The sequence below is a fragment of the Panulirus ornatus genome, chromosome 17 (assembly GCF_036320965.1).
Source record: "Panulirus ornatus isolate Po-2019 chromosome 17, ASM3632096v1, whole genome shotgun sequence".
NCBI classification, from domain to species: Eukaryota; Metazoa; Arthropoda; class Malacostraca; order Decapoda; family Palinuridae; genus Panulirus; species Panulirus ornatus.
In genome coordinates this window covers 15,765,176-15,784,212 of record NC_092240.1, presented here as the reverse complement: position 1 = coordinate 15,784,212, position 19,037 = coordinate 15,765,176, and the positions used below count along the sequence as shown (strand labels likewise).

The 19,037-nt window shown below is 40.3% G+C and overlaps 1 protein-coding gene across 1 annotated transcript in view; it reads left to right on the top strand.

The window, feature by feature from the left end:
- The first annotated feature begins 1,896 nt into the window (after positions 1-1,896).
- The window catches only part of kin17 (kin17 DNA and RNA binding protein), a 46,998-nt gene continuing 29,857 nt past the window's right edge, over positions 1,897-19,037 (top strand). The window contains exon 1 of the mRNA XM_071671957.1: positions 1,897-1,967. The gene's annotated coding sequence lies outside the window, so the exon portion shown is untranslated. The remainder of the gene's footprint in view (positions 1,968-19,037) is intronic.

Here is a 19,037-nt window from a genome sequence, read left to right as displayed (position 1 = left end):
AATGACAGCTGCTCGAACGAAAGATTGGAAACGGCTCTGCACAAAAGCCAACCACTTGATATCCTTTCAGAGTAGAGGTTGGTCAGCAGAGCAACATCGTCCTGTACGTACAAGGTGACCTCAAGGTGACGACCCTCCTTCATGGATTAGGTACAATATGGAGATCATATCCTAGAATGATATAGCTCTTTCTAAGGTCTAGAGGTCGCCACAAGAATTTGCGTAAAAAGAGAAACAAAGAACGATTTTGGGAAAGTTTGGCAATGAAGCAGTAGACGCATAAAAGAACCTAATTGAAGAGGAGATTACTGCTGCTACCATTAGGATGTTAGATACTTTAATAACAGAAACACGAGGAGACTAGGAAGAGAAATTTAGAAGATTTCACCGCTGTCACCGAGTGACACCGCTGTCACTCACCGAATACACTGAAGGGACTGAGGTCCCATCAGCACTACGATATCACTTTCATGCACATTATTCTGATAAAGAAAGCACCATTAATGTTACTGGAGAAACGTGTGTTTTTGATACACTCGTTTTGTCGCTCCAAAGCCTTTCTCGCCTGCAGTCATGAGTCCACGAAGGGCTCGTGATGAGAGGCTTGAACGACCTCACTCCTCTCGTTGTAACAAAAGCTTTCTAACCTGTGGTCATGACACACTCCAGATGGCACGAGTGACCTCGACACCTAGTGCAATCTTTAAGTCATTCTACAGCCCTTCTTCCCCACAGCCGTATTTCATAACCCAGCTTTGAATGACCCTCATGCAAATGAATGTTCTGTGTGCCTTTGTAAGATATATGTCACTGTCGTTTCATTAATTAGTCGATTGGCTGTGAACCTCATTGGCTCTGACGTCTCACGCCGTGACCTGCAGCAACGGCGCCATCATGGGATCCAAGCTACAACCTCCCCTTCAAGCAGCAGCATCACTTAGGTAACCTTGCATTGCGTCCTCCACTGGGTGAACTCAGTAACGCCTCCTTCCTGTTGCACATCCACACGACCTGGACAACGCCTCCTGCGGTATGATTTCTTCCTTTTGCAACGCAATCATGGGAACTCGTTAACACCATCTCCATTGCAGCACAACTGCAGGAACTCTGCAACGCCTTCTTCCTGCAGTAAGACTTATTCGGGAATGACTTCTCCCTCTTGCAGCACGGCCTCTGAACCTCATTAACACCTGTCCCTTCTACAGCACAACCACAGGACTTGGATAACACTTTTTCTCAACTGCAGATCTCGGCAACGCCCCCTTCTGTAGCGGTACCACAAGACCAGGCAACGATTTGCATCTCCCGCAGCAGCACCACGGGACTCCTGCTCCCCCTTTTTTTTTTTTTTTTTTCAACACTAGCAACTTTCGTACAAGCCATTGTGCATATATACACAGCTTTGTAGTGTTACCCGTATCTGAGAATCACTCTCCTTCCGTATCGAGTACACTTTAAGCAAGTAGTAAGGATGAGGTGACAAAGGAATCGCTAGGGACCCCGCTGCTAAGGGAAGATGGAAAAAAATGGATAGAAGAGTTCCCTCAGAGAAGTACGTATAATTAACCGGAACAAAGAATTCCCCAGAGAAAGAATAGTTGCGAAGACTGAAATTTGTTATTTTATGTTATAAGTTACGTTCATTGTGTCTGATAATATGTGATATGAAATTCACTCATACTAGCTAGCATAATTTTGCAAAATGGTTTGAAGGAAAGCAAACTAAGAAAACTATAAACAAAGATCTTTAGTATAAGTAAGTGCCGAAGTAATGTTTATGTGATTTTATTACTATTTGAATAAGAATCCTCATACAGTTTAAGAAAAGGTAAGCTAACAAATATATTTACAATACATTTTGATATTTATATTATATGCTCATTCATAACATTTATCACAACGACGCCTTGTATCAACACGTACGGCATAAGAATTTCAATTTCAATTTTTTTTCCAGAAATTATCAGGTATTATTTCATTCGAATATGTTCTTGCTTTAGAGAAACGTCTTAGTAGGGTTGTTAGTATTAACATAATACTTACTAAACTGTAGAGATTATATATTTTTTCGGTAGCTAGTCTGTAAATAGATGGCCTTCTTTTCCGGTCAGTAGTACAGCAGTACTACAGGATTTCTTTGGCGAATTTACCTTAAGCTAATGCTGATTAATTACTTCCTCTCTTCAGGTGATAAGGCTCTGTCATAATATGTTTAGTCATCTTAAGAGACTTCCTGAAATGTACGGAAACCTACGATGAATGTTCAGACGGATGAACTACTGTATATTTGTGGGAAATCGCAAAAACTTATAAATTTATAGAGGATTATTCCCGGCTGAATACCACTGTAAGGTCGTCACTGTATGTTGATATTGGACGAATGCGTTAGTATTTCGATCAATCTGAGTAGATTTTATTTTGATTAGCGCAGTGTAATTTGGAGTATTAGACTTTAGTTATTGCTGTTTAATGTGATTGTAGTGCAGGTGATGAAAAAATCATGTGTTTAATGTGATAGTGGTGCAGGTAATGAAAAATCATGTGGTAAAGTTCCAGTTTAGGGGTTCCACAGAATTAACTCATGGAGTGGGTAGAAGCATGTCACTGAACTCAGTATGGTAGAAGTGATTTAGGATGTGAAACATGATTCCTTGAATTATTTTTTAAAATTGATGTGAGAAGGGAAGGGCTATGATCATCAGGGAAAATTTGGGTTCATAGTTAATAGTCTTTGAAAACCTACCCCATCCACCAAGATTTACCCTATATCCCATGTCATTTAAAAAATGTGTGAATGTCTGGGTGTGTCTGCTGATTTTGATGTGCTGTTATGTGAGTGCCTATTTGAAATTACTCACTTGTACTGTTCATGCAGGTTTCCCTTCTCTTGAACCACATACAACCAATACAGTACAGCAGAATGAAGATCAAGGCAGTGTTGTTTGCATGATTTAACATTTTATTGAAAATATAGGTAAATCTCAGCCCCTAGTTGAAGTTGGGTGTGATGCTCTTAGGTTCTTTTGATTTTTACCTGTGTTGTACTTACTTTTGCCTCATGTTTTCATTAATCATGATATCTATTCTCACTCATTTATTCATTATTCATAAGATAGCGATGTCCCAAATCTTGTTGCTTCAGTGTGAATCACTTCTACTAAGTATGAAGAGTTCTTTGATATGCATTTCCTTCAAATCCATAGTTAATTGTGAGGTAAAAGTAAAAACAGATAGAGCAAATGTTGAAACCATTGTAATGTATTCAATCATCATCTAGCTTTCCCTTCTGTTGCTGCCACTTTTCACCTTAGATTTCAATTCATATTTGTAATATATCAAGGGAATTTTCGTGTACCATATGAGGTAACATACTGATATGTACTCTTCCACAGAATCCAGCTTTGCTCATAAATGATTCTAGGGCTTTGAAGATCAGGAGAATGAGATGTTGATTAATATAAAAGTAGCTGAAGCAGGTTTATAAATGAACAAAATCTCTTAAAACCTCCCTTATGCTTACCAAGTTTCAGTGTTATTCTTGATATATTTAGTTGCACTGAAGCCGATGGAATCCATTTTTTCCTCATGAATGTATCTACCATTCTCATAAATAGAGGCAATGTATTGGTAATATATTTGAAGAGTGGCATAATGATAAAGGAATATACTGCCTACTAGTTGAATTTAGTTGAGCTTTCCATAATTTCTGTTGATTCTACAAGTATTTTGCTTACTTTTGTTGTAGCTGAATATACGTTTTCTTGATCTCGAGAACCTCCACCATCGTTACTATTTTTTATTGTAGGATAAAACATTCTCCTAATCATGCATTTCCTATCTAAATCAGCTTTGATACTTTTAGGGAATGCATTGATCCCAATTTCTTCCAGTTTCATATAGATATAAAGAGACGTATCTAATCTGGTACTTTACCATGTTCTCATCATCTTCATTGATATACTAATGCAGTATCAAAATAATTGTTGAGATATGGCAAAGGTGGGCAAGGCTTGGTGGTATAGAATTGATATCGTATTAGAATAATCATAATACAATAGATTTATCTTAAACAAATGACACAGGTCTTGTTTATTTACCAATTATTATTTTAGTGATTTATATAGCTGTTAATGTAATTATAGAGGAACTTGGAAATACTATAGTGATATACTGTCTCTCCCGATGTATGTCCATATTCTGTTCTGATTGACCAGTCAGATCTTAAAATGGTTGTAAGTCGGATGTATATCAGAATAGCATGTAGAATTTGTATAACTGCACAGCATTCTTTTGTCACTCTCAATTTCTATCATGATTATCTCATTTTTTTATTAAGCAGCTTTATTATATGATTCTGTCATTTCATTTTACTTTTTATTTAAGATTCTTTAGTTCATATTTTGTAATTTTAATTCTTATGTTATGCATGTTCTATCGTGATTATCTCATTTCTTTAACCAGTTTTATGAATTGACTTTGTTTTTTTTAGATCACTCTATGGTTTAGTAAAGAAAAAGACTTTGGTTTTTTTTTTTACCTTTTCAGCAGCTTCATCAGCACTTGCTGCTTCACCTGTGACTCTCACGTTGTGTAAGCTATTTCTTCTTTTAAATCTGTTGAACCAACCATGACTTGCTGTGAAGTTCTCATTGTAATCCTCGCCTGCTTGCTCCTTCAAAGTCTTAGAAAGACTTCTAGCCTTTGCCTGAATTGTTTGTAAGCCTAGTGGTACATGTTTTGGAATTTGATTTTCCATCCACCGCATCAACAACTTTTTCATTTTGTGGATGGGCCCTTGTTGTTGCTTTGTTATTATTGTAGACTTCATACTTGGTGAACTTTTCACTGCTCCATGTTTTTTTTCCCCTATGAAATTGTGGAGACCATCAAATGGGACAACTGCAGATCATGTGCAGTAACATTAACTTTTTTCTTCTTCATGTTGGGTGATTATGTTCATTTTCAATTTCAAATCAAGCTTCTTCCTTGATTTCTTGCCAGATCTAGCAAAATGTGATGGGTTTTTCCTCTTGCTCGTCATCGTCTTTGGGGTTTGATACAAAAATGGTTTAATCCAGCACGAAGGTCCGTTAGATTCACTTGAGCAATGTGCACTTACTGAATGAGAACTGAGAGATGCTGTGATGTACACATTGCCGGGATATTGTCTGACATTCACTATTGTATGCATGCAGCCGTTAGCACGGGCAGATGTACATCCAAGCTTGATTTTATATTTACGTATATTTTTTAATATATTTTTTGTTGTATGTACAGATGGATGTAAGTCACATAGGTCATAAGTAGGGAATAGACAATAGTTTGTGCTCCATGCCACGGTCAAGAACCTTTACCTGTTCATGTAGAGGTCCCAGACATTCTACAGAACAGCATTGTTTACAACTAAGTTTACTTACATTCATTTGCATGCTCAAAAACTGTAGTTTATAAATGCATATCCAAATGGTGTGCCCAGTGGGATCTTGAAGTTGGACACCAGATTCTTGTTTCTGCTGAAGAATGAGCCATCCCTCTGTACTGGGCAAATCTGCATTTAAGTCACAGGACACACCATGATCAGCTCTGACTAGGAACATGTTTGACCACTGATAGGACACCTGCACTGTTTTCTTCAGCAAGGGTACCATGTGACCTTGGCTTCTCCCTCCAGCAGAAGTGCTGTGGGGCAATTTCATCATACCTCCTTCCTGCACCAGCACCAAGGGTCTTTAGTATTGCCTTTGCCTCCTGCAACAACCTATCCTCACTTGCATTAACACCACAAGACCTGGCAACACTTCGTTTCCCTTGCAGCAGCATCACTGTACCATGGAAATGCATCAACCTTCCTGCAGCAGCACCATCAGCACCATGGGACCAAGGAGTGCTTCAACCTCCCTTGAACAGCACTAAGGTGCCTTTTCTTAACTGTCCTGTCTCTCCCAGAAATAGAATTATGACCTCAGGACACAACTGCTGTCCTCCAGCATATAACCTCGTTGTGGAACATCTGTTCTCTTGTTACCTGTCCTTCCCATGGACCTGGGCAGTGCTTCATCTCTCTTGCAGCAGCACTACAGGACACCTATTTCACCTTGTTTACTTGCTTCTGCATCAGCACTAGCTACTCTCCCTCTAGTTTCATGTCTTTTCCCATGTTAATGAAATTGCTATTGTCTTACCTATGCTTCCATACCTTGTGTCAGTCCGCACATTTCTGAAGAGTTTGTAGATATGCAACTTGTGACTAAATGGAGGAGTTTATTAGTGATATTTTATTTTTCAGGTAGTGATGGAAGTTAGTATTATGAATACATATCATGCAAATGAATAACATAACTACTGTACATAAAAACTCCTCAAATTTGAATTAGCATTGGTAGGTTTTGTTGGCTGTGGCTTTATGTACAGTATATATGTAAAATGGTTTGTTTATGGTAAATGAAACATAATGAAGCAAGAAAATTTGAGATTGTAAGTGACTGTAGTTGCAATCTAGGGGAATGAGTATGCTATCATAAAACATTGGTAAAACTGTAGTTTAAGGCTCTTATATGAAAACTTAGAAATGTTTGGAAAGAGGGGCAAGTATGAAGTCTATTGGGGATGAGAGAGCTTGGGAAGTGAGTCAGTTGTTGTTCGCTGATGATACAGCGCTGGTGGCTGATTCATGTGAGAAACTGCAGAAGCTGGTGACTGAGTTTGGTAAAGTGTGTGAAAGAAGAAAGTTAAGAGTAAATGTGAATAAGAGCAAGGTTATTAGGTACAGTAGGGTTGAAGGTCAAGTCAATTGGGAGGTAAGTTTGAATGGAGCAAAACTGGAGGAAGTAAAGTGTTTTAGATATCTGGGAGTGGATCTGTCAGCGGATGGAACCATGGAAGCGGAAGTGGATCATAGGGTGGGGGAGGGGGCGAAAATCCTGGGAGCCTTGAAGAATGTGTGGAAGTCGAGAACATTATCTCGGAAAGCAAAAATGGGTATGTTTGAAGGAATAGTGGTTCCAACAATGTTGTATGGTTGCGAGGCGTGGGCTATGGATAGAGTTGTGCGCAGGAGGATGGATGTGCTGGAAATGAGATGTTTGAGGACAATGTGTGGTGTGAGGTGGTTTGATCGAGTAAGTAACGTAAGGGTAAGAGAGATGTGTGGAAATAAAAAGAGCGTGGTTGAGAGAGCTGAAGAGGTTGTTTTGAAATGGTTTGGGCACATGGAGAGAATGAGTGAGGAAAGATTGACCAAGAGGATATATGTGTTGGAGGTGGAGGGAACGAGGAAAAGGGGGAGACCAAATTGGAGGTGGAAAGATGGAGTGAAAAAGATATTGTGTGATTGGGGCCTGAACATGCAGGAGGGTGAAAGGAGGGCAAGGAATAGAGTGAATTGGATCGATGTGGTATACCGGGGTTGACGTGCTGTCAGGGGATTGAATCAGGGCATGTGAAGCGTCTGGGGTAAACCATGGAAAGCTGTGTAGGTATGTATATTTGCGTGTGTGGACGTATGTATATACATGTGTATGGGGGTGGGTTGGGCCATTTCTTTCGTCTGTTTCCTTGCGCTACCTCGCAAACGCGGGAGACAGCGACAAAGCAAAAAAAAAAAAAAAAAAAAAAAATGTTTTTCTGTCAAACATTACTGAATAACTCAGAAGTGGGTAGGACTTTGAATTTAAGGGAGAATATGGGGTTTAGATATTTAGAACACTGAAAAAGAGATAAAATTGCTAGAACCAAGGAAAATATCATGTGATTTTACCATGGGGTGACATTTACATTAACTATTATTTATAAATGTGCATTGTTATGGTTATACAGTACTACACACATGTGGTGCAGCTGTGTGCATTATAAGTAAGACAAACATGATTTCTTGTCTGAAAATTCATGAAATTTTTATTTTAACCTAATTTTTTTTTTACATTTCGTGCTGTGGACATTAATCTACTATTATGGAGAAGGATGCTATGAATGTCAGTTTATAAGTATAATTTCCCATCACAAGTTAGATTTTGTGTACATTGTGGTTTCTTTTAGCTGGCCATAGATGGCAGCCCAAACAAAGGATGAGTTATGGGAGCTGCCTAGAGTTCTCAGTAACCCACTAGTAAACTGGATGGGTATTTGTGCACCTTTTCTAGGGATTTGATCTATCTTTGGTACCAACCATTGCTTGCTGTACCCCTTGCCTCACCAACTCGTCAGTACTTTGGATTAGTCAGTCTGGTGAGTAATGTATTTTTCTTAAAGTAGGTACTTAACTCTTATTTCATAAGAAAATAAATAATGGTTTTGATAATTATTTTATATTTATTTTGCTTTGTCGCTGTCTCCTGCGTTAGCGAGGTAGCGCAAGGAAACAGATGACAGAATGGCCCAACCCACTCACACATGTATATACATACACGTCCACACACGCAAATATACATACCTATACATCTCAACGTATACATATATATACACACACAGACATATACATATATACACATGTGCATAATTCATACTGTCTGCCTTTATTCATTCCCATCGCCACCCCACCACACATGAAACAACAACCCCTTCCCCCCTCATGTGTGTGAGGTAGTGCTAGGAAAAGACAACAAAGGCCACATTCGTTCACACTCAGTCTCTAGCGTTCATGTAATAATGCACTGAAACCACAGCTCCCTTTCCACATCCAGGCCCCACAGAACTTTCTGTGGTTTACCCCAGACGCTTCACATGCCCTGGTTCAATCCATTGACAGTATGTCGACCCCGGTATACCACATCATTCCAATTCACTCTATTCCTTGCACGCCTTTCACCCTCCTGCATGCTCAGGCCCCGATCACTCAAAATATTTTTCACTGCATAATCATATGCATAAAGAAGTCAAGATTTTTTTGCATACTCAGAATAAACCAGTGCAGTAGATAGTGTTTTTTCTATGTGTGGAAGAGTTAAGTCTTAATTCATAAGAAAACAATTAAGTTTTTTGTATTCTTATGAACCTTTTCATAGATTGATGAATAAAAGATTATTTTTTGTTTTGCACACTGTGGGAGGCCAGAAAAATCATTTACACCCTGAAAGAGTTATATAGGGGATATAGTTTGGAAAGTACATCATGGAATATTAGAAAAAAATTTCTTTTATGTAATGATAGATGGATAATCACTTATAATAGAAAATCCATGGGTATGTTTGAAGGAATAGTGGTTCCAACAATGTTGTATGGTTGCGAGGCTTGGGCTATGGATAGAGTTGTGCGCAGGAGGATGGATGTGCTGGAAATGAGATGTTTGAGGACAATGTGTGGTGTGAGGTGGTTTGATCGAGTAAGTAACGTAAGGGTAAGAGAGATGTGTGGAAATAAAAAGAGCGTGGTTGAGAGAGCAGAAGAGGGTGTTTTGAAATGGTTTGGGCACATGGAGAGAATGAGTGAGGAAAGATTGACCAAGAGGATATATGTGTCGGAGGTGGAGGGAACGAGGAGAAGAGGGAGACCAAATTGGAGGTGGAAAGATGGAGTGAAAAAGATTTTGTGTGATTGGGGCCTGAACATGCAGGAGGGTGAAAGGAGGGCAAGGAATAGAGTGAATTGGAGCGATGTGGTATACAGGGGTTGACGTGCTGTCAGTGGATTGAATCAGGGCATGTGAAGCGTCTGGGGTAAACCATGGAAAGCTGTGTAGGTATGTATATTTGCGTGTGTGGACGTATGTATATACATGTGTATGGGGGTGGGTTGGGCCATTTCTTTCGTCTGTTTCCTTGCGCTACCTCGCAAACGCGGGAGACAGCGACAAAGCAAGAAAAAAAAAAAATTATTACTGATGTGTTGGCTTGGTATAGTGTAAATTGAATAGGCAGAGGGGCATGGTTGACATTTTTGAGAGCTCCCTATGAGGGAGGAAGATGTATGAGGAAATGACATTTCATTTTATCTGTTGAGCTTGCTTTCCTACAATTCTGTACTCTTATTTCATCCATAGGCACAGCTTTGTTAATTAAAGACATGAATATATTTAGAATTATTACGCCTTTTGCATTATCAGTCATTGTGGGGGTGATTGGCTGGCAAATGTGGGTAGGTTATTGAAGGCTTTGTTTCTTTGTTTCATACACAGAAACAGCATTGGTGTTGAATGACATGAATATGTTTGGAAACACTGTCTCTCACTACACATAAGTGGGAGGACATAGGAAGCCTGGAATATGTGGGGAGGATATTGGAGGTGTTTTTTCTTTGGAAATATGGAGTGAAAAAGATTTTGAGTGATCGTTGCCTGAACATGCAGGAGGGTGAAAGGCGCGCAAGGAATAGAGTGAATTGGAACGATGTGGTACCGGGGTTGACGTGCTGTCAATGGATTTAACCAGGGCATGTGAAGCATCTGGGGTAAACCATGGAAAGATTTGTGGGGCCTGGATGTGGAAAGGGAGCTGTGGTTTCAGTGCGTTATACATGACAGCTAGAGACTGAGTGTGAACGAATGTGGCCTTTGTTGTTTTTTCCTAGTGCTACCTCGCATACATGTGGGGGGAGGGGGTTGTCATTTCATGTGTGGTGTGCAGTCTGTTGTGGATGAGACAGTTTGGGAAGTGAGTCAGTTGTTGTTCGCTGATGATACAGAGCTGGTGGCTGATTCGTGTGAGAAACTGCAGAAGCTGGTGACTGAGTTTGGTAAAGTGTGTGAAAGAAGAAAGCTGAGAGTAAATGTGAATAAGAGCAAGGTTATTAGGTACAGTAGGGTTTAGGGACAAGTCAATTGGGAGGTAAGTTTGAATGGAGAAAAGCTGGAGGAAGTGAAGTGTTTTAGATATCTGGGAGCGGATTTGGCAGCACCTTTCTCTTGACCTCCAGCCTCTTTCTTTTATACATCTCCCACTCATTTGCATTATTTCCCTGCAAAAATCGTCCAAATGCCTCTCTCTTCTCTTTCACTAATAATCTTACTTCTTCATCCCACCACTTACTACCCTTTCTAATCTGCCCACCTCCCACACTTCTCATGCCACAAGCATCTTTTGCGCAAGCCATCACTGCTTCCCTAAATACATCCCACTCCTCCCCCACTCCCCTTACCTCCTTTGTTCTCACCTTTTTCCATTCTGTACTCAGTCTCTCCTGGTACTTCCTCACACATGTCTCCTTCCCAAGCTCACTTACTCTCAACACTCTCTTCACCCCAACATTTTCTCTTCTTTTCTGAAAACCTCTACAAATCTTCACCTTCGCCTCCACAAGATGATGATCAGACATCCCTCCAGTTGCACCTCTGAGCACATTAACATCCAAAAGTTTCTCATTCGTGCGCCTATCAATTAACACGTAATCCAGTAACGCTCTCTGGCCATCTCTCCTACTTACATACGTATACTTATTTATATCTTGCTTTTTAAACCAGGTATTCCCAATCACCAGTCCTTTTTCAGCACATAAATCTACAGGCTCTTCACCATTTCCATTTACAACACTGGACACCCCATGTATACCAATAATTCCCTCAACTGCCACATTACTCACCTTTGCATTCAGATTACCCATCACTATAACCCAGTCTCGTGCATCAAAACCACTAACACACGCATTCAGCTGTTTCCAAAACACTTGCCTCATGATCTTTCTTCTCATTCCCAGGTGCATATGCACCAACAATCACCCATCTCTCTCCATCAACTTTCAGTTTTACCCACGTCAATCTAGAGTTTACTTTCTTACACTCTATCACATACTCTCACCACTCCTGTTTCAGGAGTAGCACTACTTCTTCCCTTGCTCTTGTCCTCTCACTAACCCCTGACTTTACTCCCAAAACATTCCCAAACCACTCTTCCCCTTTACCCTTGAGCTTCATTTCACTCAGAGCCAAAACATCCAGGTTCCTTTCCTCAAACATACTACCTATCTCTCTTTTTTTCTCATCTTGGTTACATCCACACACATTTAGACACCCCAATCTGAGCCTTCGAGGAGGATGAGCACTCCCCGGGTGACTCCTTCTTCTGTTTCCCCTTTTAGAAAGTCAAAATACAGGGAGGAGAGGGATTCTAGCCTCCCGCTCCTGTCCCCTTTAGTCGCCCTCTACGACATGTGAGGAATGTGTGTGAAGTATTCTTTCTCCCCTATCCCCAGGGATATATATATATATATATATATATATATATATATATATATATATATATATATATATATATATATATCTTGTGGAGGCTAAGGTGAAGATTTGTATGGGTTTTCAGAAAAGAAGAGTGAATGTTGGGGTGAAGAGGGTGGTGAGAGTAAGTGAGCTTGAGAAGGAGACCTGTGTGAGGAAGTACCAGGAGAGACTGAGTACAGAATGGAAAAAGGTGAGAACAATGGAAGCAAGGGGAGTGGGGGAGGAATGGGATGTATTTAGGGAATCAGTGATGGATTGCGCAAAAGATGCTTGTGGCATGAGAAGAGTGGGAGGTGGGTTGATTAGAAAGGGTAGTGAGTGGTGGGATGAAGAAGTAAGAGTATTAGTGAAAGAGAAGAGAGAGGCATTTGGATGATTTTTGCAGGGAAAAAATGCAATTGAGTGGGAGATGTATAAAAGAAAGAGACAGGAGGTCAAGAGAAAGGTGCAAGAGGTGAAAAAAAGGGCAAATGAGAGTTGGGGTGAGAGAGTATCATTAAATTTTAGGGAGAATAAAAAGATGTTCTGGAAGGAGGTAAATAAAGTGCGTAAGACAAGGGAGCAAATGGGAACTTCAGTGAAGGGCGCAAATGGGGAGGTGATAACAAGTAGTGGTGATGTGAGAAGGAGATGGAGTGAGTATTTTGAAGGTTTGTTGAATGTGTTTGATGATAAGAGTGGCAGATATAGGGTGTTTTGGTCGAGGTGGTGTGCAAAGTGAGAGGGTTAGGGAAAATGATTTGGTAAACAGAGAAGAGGTAGTGAAAGCTTTGCGGAAGATGAAAGCCGGCAAGGCAGCAGGTTTGGATGGTATTGCAGTGAAATTTATTAAAAAAGGGGGTGACTGTATTGTTGACTGGTTGGTAAGGTTATTTAATGTATGTATGACTCATGGTGAGGTGCCTGAGGATTGGTGGAATGCGTGCATAGTGCCATTGTACAAAGGCAAAGGGGATAAGAGTGAGTGCTCAAATTACAGAGGTATAAGTTTGTTGAGTATTCCTGGTAAATTATATGGGAGGGTATTGATTGAGAGGGTGAAGGCATGTACAGAGCATCAGATTGGGGAAGAGCAGTGTGGTTTCAGAATTGGTAGAGGATGTGTGGATCAGGTGTTTGCTCTGAAGAATGTATGTGAAAAGTACTTAGAAAAGCAAATGGATTTGTATGTAGCATTTATGGATCTGGAGAAGGCATATGATAGAGTTGATAGAGATGCTCTGTGGAAGGTATTAAGAATATATGGTGTGGGAGGAAAGTTGTTAGAAGCAGTGAAAAGTTTTTATCGAGGATGTAAGGCATGTGTACGTGTAGGAAGAGAGGAAAGTGATTGGTTCTCAGTGAATGTAGGTTTGCGGCAGGGGTGTGTGATGTCTCCATGGTTGTTTAATTTGTTTATGGATGGGGTTGTTAGGGAGGTAAATGCAAGAGTTTGGGAAAGAGGGGCAAGTATGAAGTCTGTTGGGGATGAGAGAGCTTGGGAAGTGAGTCAGTTGTTGTTCGCTGATGATACAGCGCTGGTGGCTGATTCATGTGAGAAACTGCAGAAGCTGGTGACTGAGTTTGGTAAAGTGTGTGGAAGAAGAAAGTTAAGAGTAAATGTGAATAAGAGCAAGGTTTTTAGGTACAGTAGGGTTGAGGGTCAAGTCAATTGGGAGGTGAGTTTGAATGGAGAAAAACTGGAGGAAGTGAAGTGTTTCAGATATCTGGGAGTGGATCTGGCAGCGGATGGAACCATGGAAGCGGAAGTGGATCATAGGGTGGGGGAGGGGGCGAAAATTCTGGGGGCCTTGAAGAATGTGTGGAAGTCGAGAACATTATCTCGGAAAGCAAAAATGGGTATGCTTGAAGGAATAGTGGCTCCAACAATGTTGTATGGTTGCGAGGCATGGGCTATGGATAGAGTTGTGCGCAGGAGGATGGATGTGCTGGAAATGAGATGTTTGAGGACAATGTGTGGTGTGAGGTGGTTTGATCGAGTGAGTAACGTAAGGGTAAGAGAGATGTGTGGAAATAAAAAGAGCGTGGTTGAGAGAGCAGAAGAGGGTGTTTTGAAGTGGTTTGGGCACATGGAGAGGATGAGTGAGGAAAGATTGACCAAGAGGATATATGTGTCGGAGGTGGAGGGAGCAAGGAGAAGAGGGAGACCAAATTGGAGGTGGAAAGATGGAGTGAAAAAGATTTTGTGTGATCGGGGCCTGAACATGCAGGAGGGTGAAAGGAGGGCAAGGAATAGAGTAAATTGGAGCGATGTGGTATACCGGGGTTGACGTGCTGTCAGTGGATTGAATCAAGGCATGTGAAGCGTCTGGGGTAAACCATGGAAAGCTGTGTAGGTATGTATATTTGCGTGTGTGGACGTATGTATATACATGTGTATGGGGGGGGTTGGGCCATTTCTTTCGTCTGTTTCCTTGCGCTACCTCGCAAACGCGGGAGACAGCGACAAAGTATAAAAAAAAAATATATATATATATATATATATATATATATATATCTTTTTTTCTTTCTTTTAAACTATTCGCCATTTCCCGCGTTAGCGAGGTAGCGTTAAGAACAGAGGACTGGGCCTTTTTTGGAATATCCTCACCTGGCCCCCTCTGTTCCTTCTTTTGGAAAATTAAAAAAAAAAACGAGAGGGGAGGATTTCCAGCCCCCCGCTCCCTCCCCTTTTATTCGCCTTCTACGACACGCAGGGAATACGTGGGAAGTATTCTTTCTCCCCTATCCCCAGGGAAGTATATATATATATATATATATATATATATATATATATATATATATATATATATATTATCCCTAGGGATAGGGGATTAAGAATACTTCCCACGTATTCCCTGCATGTCGTAGAAGGCAACTAAAAGGGGAGGGAGCGGGGGGCTGGAAATCCTCCCCTCTCGTTTTTTTTTAATTTTCCAAAAGAAGGAACAGAGTGGGGCCAGGTGAGGATATTCCAAACAAGGCCCAGTCCTCTGTTCTTAACGCTACCTCGCTAACGTGGGAAATGGCGAATAGTTTAAAAGAAAAGAAAGAATATATATATATATATATCCCTGGGGATAGGGGAGAAAGAATACTTCCCACGTATTCCCTACGTGTCGTAGAAGGCGACTAAAAGGGGAGGGAGCGTGGGGCTGGAAATCCTCCCCTCTTTTTTTGCTTTTAATTTTCCAAAAGAAGGAACAGAGAAGGGGGCCAGGTGAGGATATTCCCTCAAAGGCCCAGTCTTCTGTTCTTAATGCTACCTCGCTAACGCGGGAAATGGCAAATAGTTTGGTAAAGTGTGTGAAAGAAGAAAGTTAAGAGTAAATGTGAATAAGAGCAAGGTTATTAGGTACAGTAGGGTTGAGGGTCAAGTCAATTGGGAGGTGAGTTTGAATGGAGAAAAACTGGAGGAAGTGAAGTGTTTTAGATATCTGGGAGTGGATCTGGCAGTGGATGGAAACATGGAAGCGGAAGTGGATCATAGGGTGGGGGAGGGGGCGAAAATTCTGGGAGCCTTGAAGAATGTGTGGAAGTCGAGAACATTATCTCGGAAAGCAAAAATGGGTAAGTTTGAAGGAATAGTGGTCCAACAATGTTGTATGGTTGCGAGGTGTGGACTATGGATAGAATTGTGCGCAGGAGGATGGATGTGCTGGAAATGAGATGTTTGAGGACAATGTGTGGTGTGAGGTGGTTTGATCGAGTAAGTAACGTAAGGGTAAGAGAGATGTGTGGAAATAAAAAGAGCGTGGTTGAGAGAGCTGAAGATGGTGTTTTGAAATGGTTTGGTCATATGGAGAGAATGAGTGAGGAAAGATTGACCAAGAGGATATATGTGTCGGAGGTGGAGGGAACGAGGAGAAGAGGGAAACCAAATTGGAGGTGGAAAGATGGAGTGAAAAAGATTTTGTGTGATCGGGGCCTGAACATGCAGGAGGGTGAAAGGAGGGCAAGGAATAGAGTGAATTGGAGCGATGTGGTATACCGGGGTTGACGTGCTGTCAGTGGATTGAAGCAAGGCATGTGAAGCGTCTGGGGTAAACCATGGAAAGCTGTGTAGGTATGTATATTTGCGTGTGTGGACGTGTATGTATATACATGTGTATGGGGGTGGGTTGGGCCATTTCTTTTGTCTGTTTCCTTGCGCTACCTCGCAAACGCGGGAGACAGTGGCAAAAAAAAGAAAAAAAAAAATGTGTGTGTGTGTGTGTGTTTGTGTGTGTGTGTGTGTGTGTGTGTGTGTGTGTGTACATATATGTGTATATATATGTTTTTATCGCTTGGGACTAAAAGGCGACTAAAAGGGAAGGGAATGAGAGGCTGGAAATCGTCCTCTCTTGTTTTTGATTTTCCAGAAGAAAGAACAGAGAAGTGGGCCAAGTTACGATTTCCCTCAAAGGCTCAATCCTCTGTTCTTTAATGCTACCTCACTAATGTGGGAAATGGTGAATAGTATAAAAAATATTTATGTGAGTGGATTGGTCTGTCTTTGTCTGTTTCCTGGTGCTAGCTTGCTGAAGCAGGAAATGGCAATCAAGTATAGTGAATAAGTAATTTCTTTCTGAGTACAGTACCTCAGATAAGATTGAGAACAGTAACCCATGAACTCCTAGGGTTGGCTCCTTTTCCTTACTGTAAAAAGTTAACAACTCAGGGATTTTTGTGTTTGATCATAAGTGTTTTTCTCATAGCGATAGGAAAATATATCAAAGTATAAGATTTTAAGAGTATGTTTAGTCCACTTATGTCCTTCTGAGAGTGTGAGAAAGTTTGGAATACCTTGTCAGTGTGGAGGACTAAAGACATGCTTGATGTATGGGTCACCATTCTGCTGATTTAGTATTTGTTTGTTGTTCTTTTTACTTATAGTCTACTTTCTTACTTTTTATGATGAAGTGAACTATTTTCTTTACTAGCCTTGTGATTTATACATATATTTTATTCATAACAATAAAAGGAAATTTGTGTAAAAGTACTAGGTGGTTTGATTCCCCCCCCCCCCCCAGTCTTGCCACCTGGATTCACCAGCCATATACACTGTACACTGAGATTCGTCCACACTTCTTGATTTATTTGTAGTTACATCTATTTTCCCCTGTTCTTTCTCTCTCAGTCTAATACACTCATATTTGCCCCTTAGAGCTGATAGATAAAAAGATAATGTAATCCATAAAATGAATTTATTCCTATAGTATTACTATGAGGTACAGAGCTGATAGATAAAAAGATAATGTAATCCATGAAATAAATTTATTCCTATCGTATTACTATTAGGTACATAATGGTTTGTGTTGGAAAAATTACATGATATTGAGACACATGAATAAAGGAATAAGAATCATAACTATTATGATAATCAGAGTGGAAGGTGATAATACAAAGGATATCATAACAGTGCATTACACATGACAGTTAGGAATGGAAGTGAGCTGATGCGGCATGTCTTTGTTCCTGGTGCTACCTCACTAATGTGGGAAATGGTGATCAAGTATGAAGAGAAGATCAACATTGAAAAAAATAAGTCTTCAATTCTAGATTACTGGAAGTTAAATGATGATGAGTACAAGGTTGTTTAATGATGCTTCCTCTGCTCTTTCTCTCCCATTCTAAAACATTTATATTTTGTAGGTTGATGAATGAAGAAAGTATTTTTTTACAGTAATACTGCAAGGTTAATAATGTTATGTAGTTGATTACATAATAATGAGGTAGTGAAGTAAAGAAATGAGAACAATTTCTTTTATAGTAGGTAGTAGTTGGTAGGCAGCCAATAACCAGGAAAGTATATTACCGGTACTATCCACCTGAGTATTGGGATGGTTGGTGACATCTTAATGAGCCAGCACTTCAGTGGATGTCACGTTTTGATTGATTTGTGCCAGTATCCCCGGCAAATTTATTGTGCACCCCATGGTCATCCTGTGAGTGGTAGTGCAAAAAGGTTATAGGGGTCACAAAGGGTCTTAGTCAGACCCCAGTGGGTTGATATTACAAGTTGTACTCCTTTGAGCCAGGTAGCTGTCTTTTCTTTCTGCCTCGCTAACATGTGGACTACTGGCATTCTTTCCACAAATGTACAATCACTCTTTGTCATAATTGACAATGTAATTGATTTCAGAACAATGGAAAATTGAACAAGGATCATTTCTAGGTTACTGGGAGGTAAATAATGATGAGTATGTGGTTACTTGATATAGCCCTTTTTTCCTTTCCCTTTTTCATAGTCACATTGGAGGCCAATCGCTAAAAGACAATATAATCTATGAACAAGATTTATTCCTTTTGTAACACTGGGAAGTACATAATGAAACAATTAATATTCCTTGAAACAGGGACTTAAGCAGAAAGGAATCACACCCAAGTTAACAATGTACATGCATCTCTGAGGTCTGTGTGTGTGAGGTCTATACCAGTAGTTTGGCAGTCTAATAAAAGGATTTGGGTGACAAGAGTGATATTCAGAGACCACATTAATATTCCTTGAAGCAGGGACTTAAGCAGAAAGGAATCACACCCAAGTTAACAAAATCTTCTGTACATGCGTGTGTGAGGTATGTGTGTGTGAGACCTATACCAGTAGGTTGGCAGTCTAATAAAAGGATTTGAGTGACAAGAGTGATATTCAGAGACCAGATTAATCGCAGTGTTTTGCATGAGATCATGTAATACCTGACCAAGAAGAACCTTCACTTCAGGGTTCTGCTTCTTTTGGATAACATCTGTGGATACATCTCAGACACATCACCATGTTGATTTGATATACCTGCCTCCTAACACCACATTGATTTTGCAAACAGTGGACCAAGAAGTTAACAGAAATATAAGTTTTATGACACCCAAATTGTCACTAGATACAACACTCAGGTATAAATGTTAGTTCATTTGAAAATTTACTCCACTTCCAAAAAGA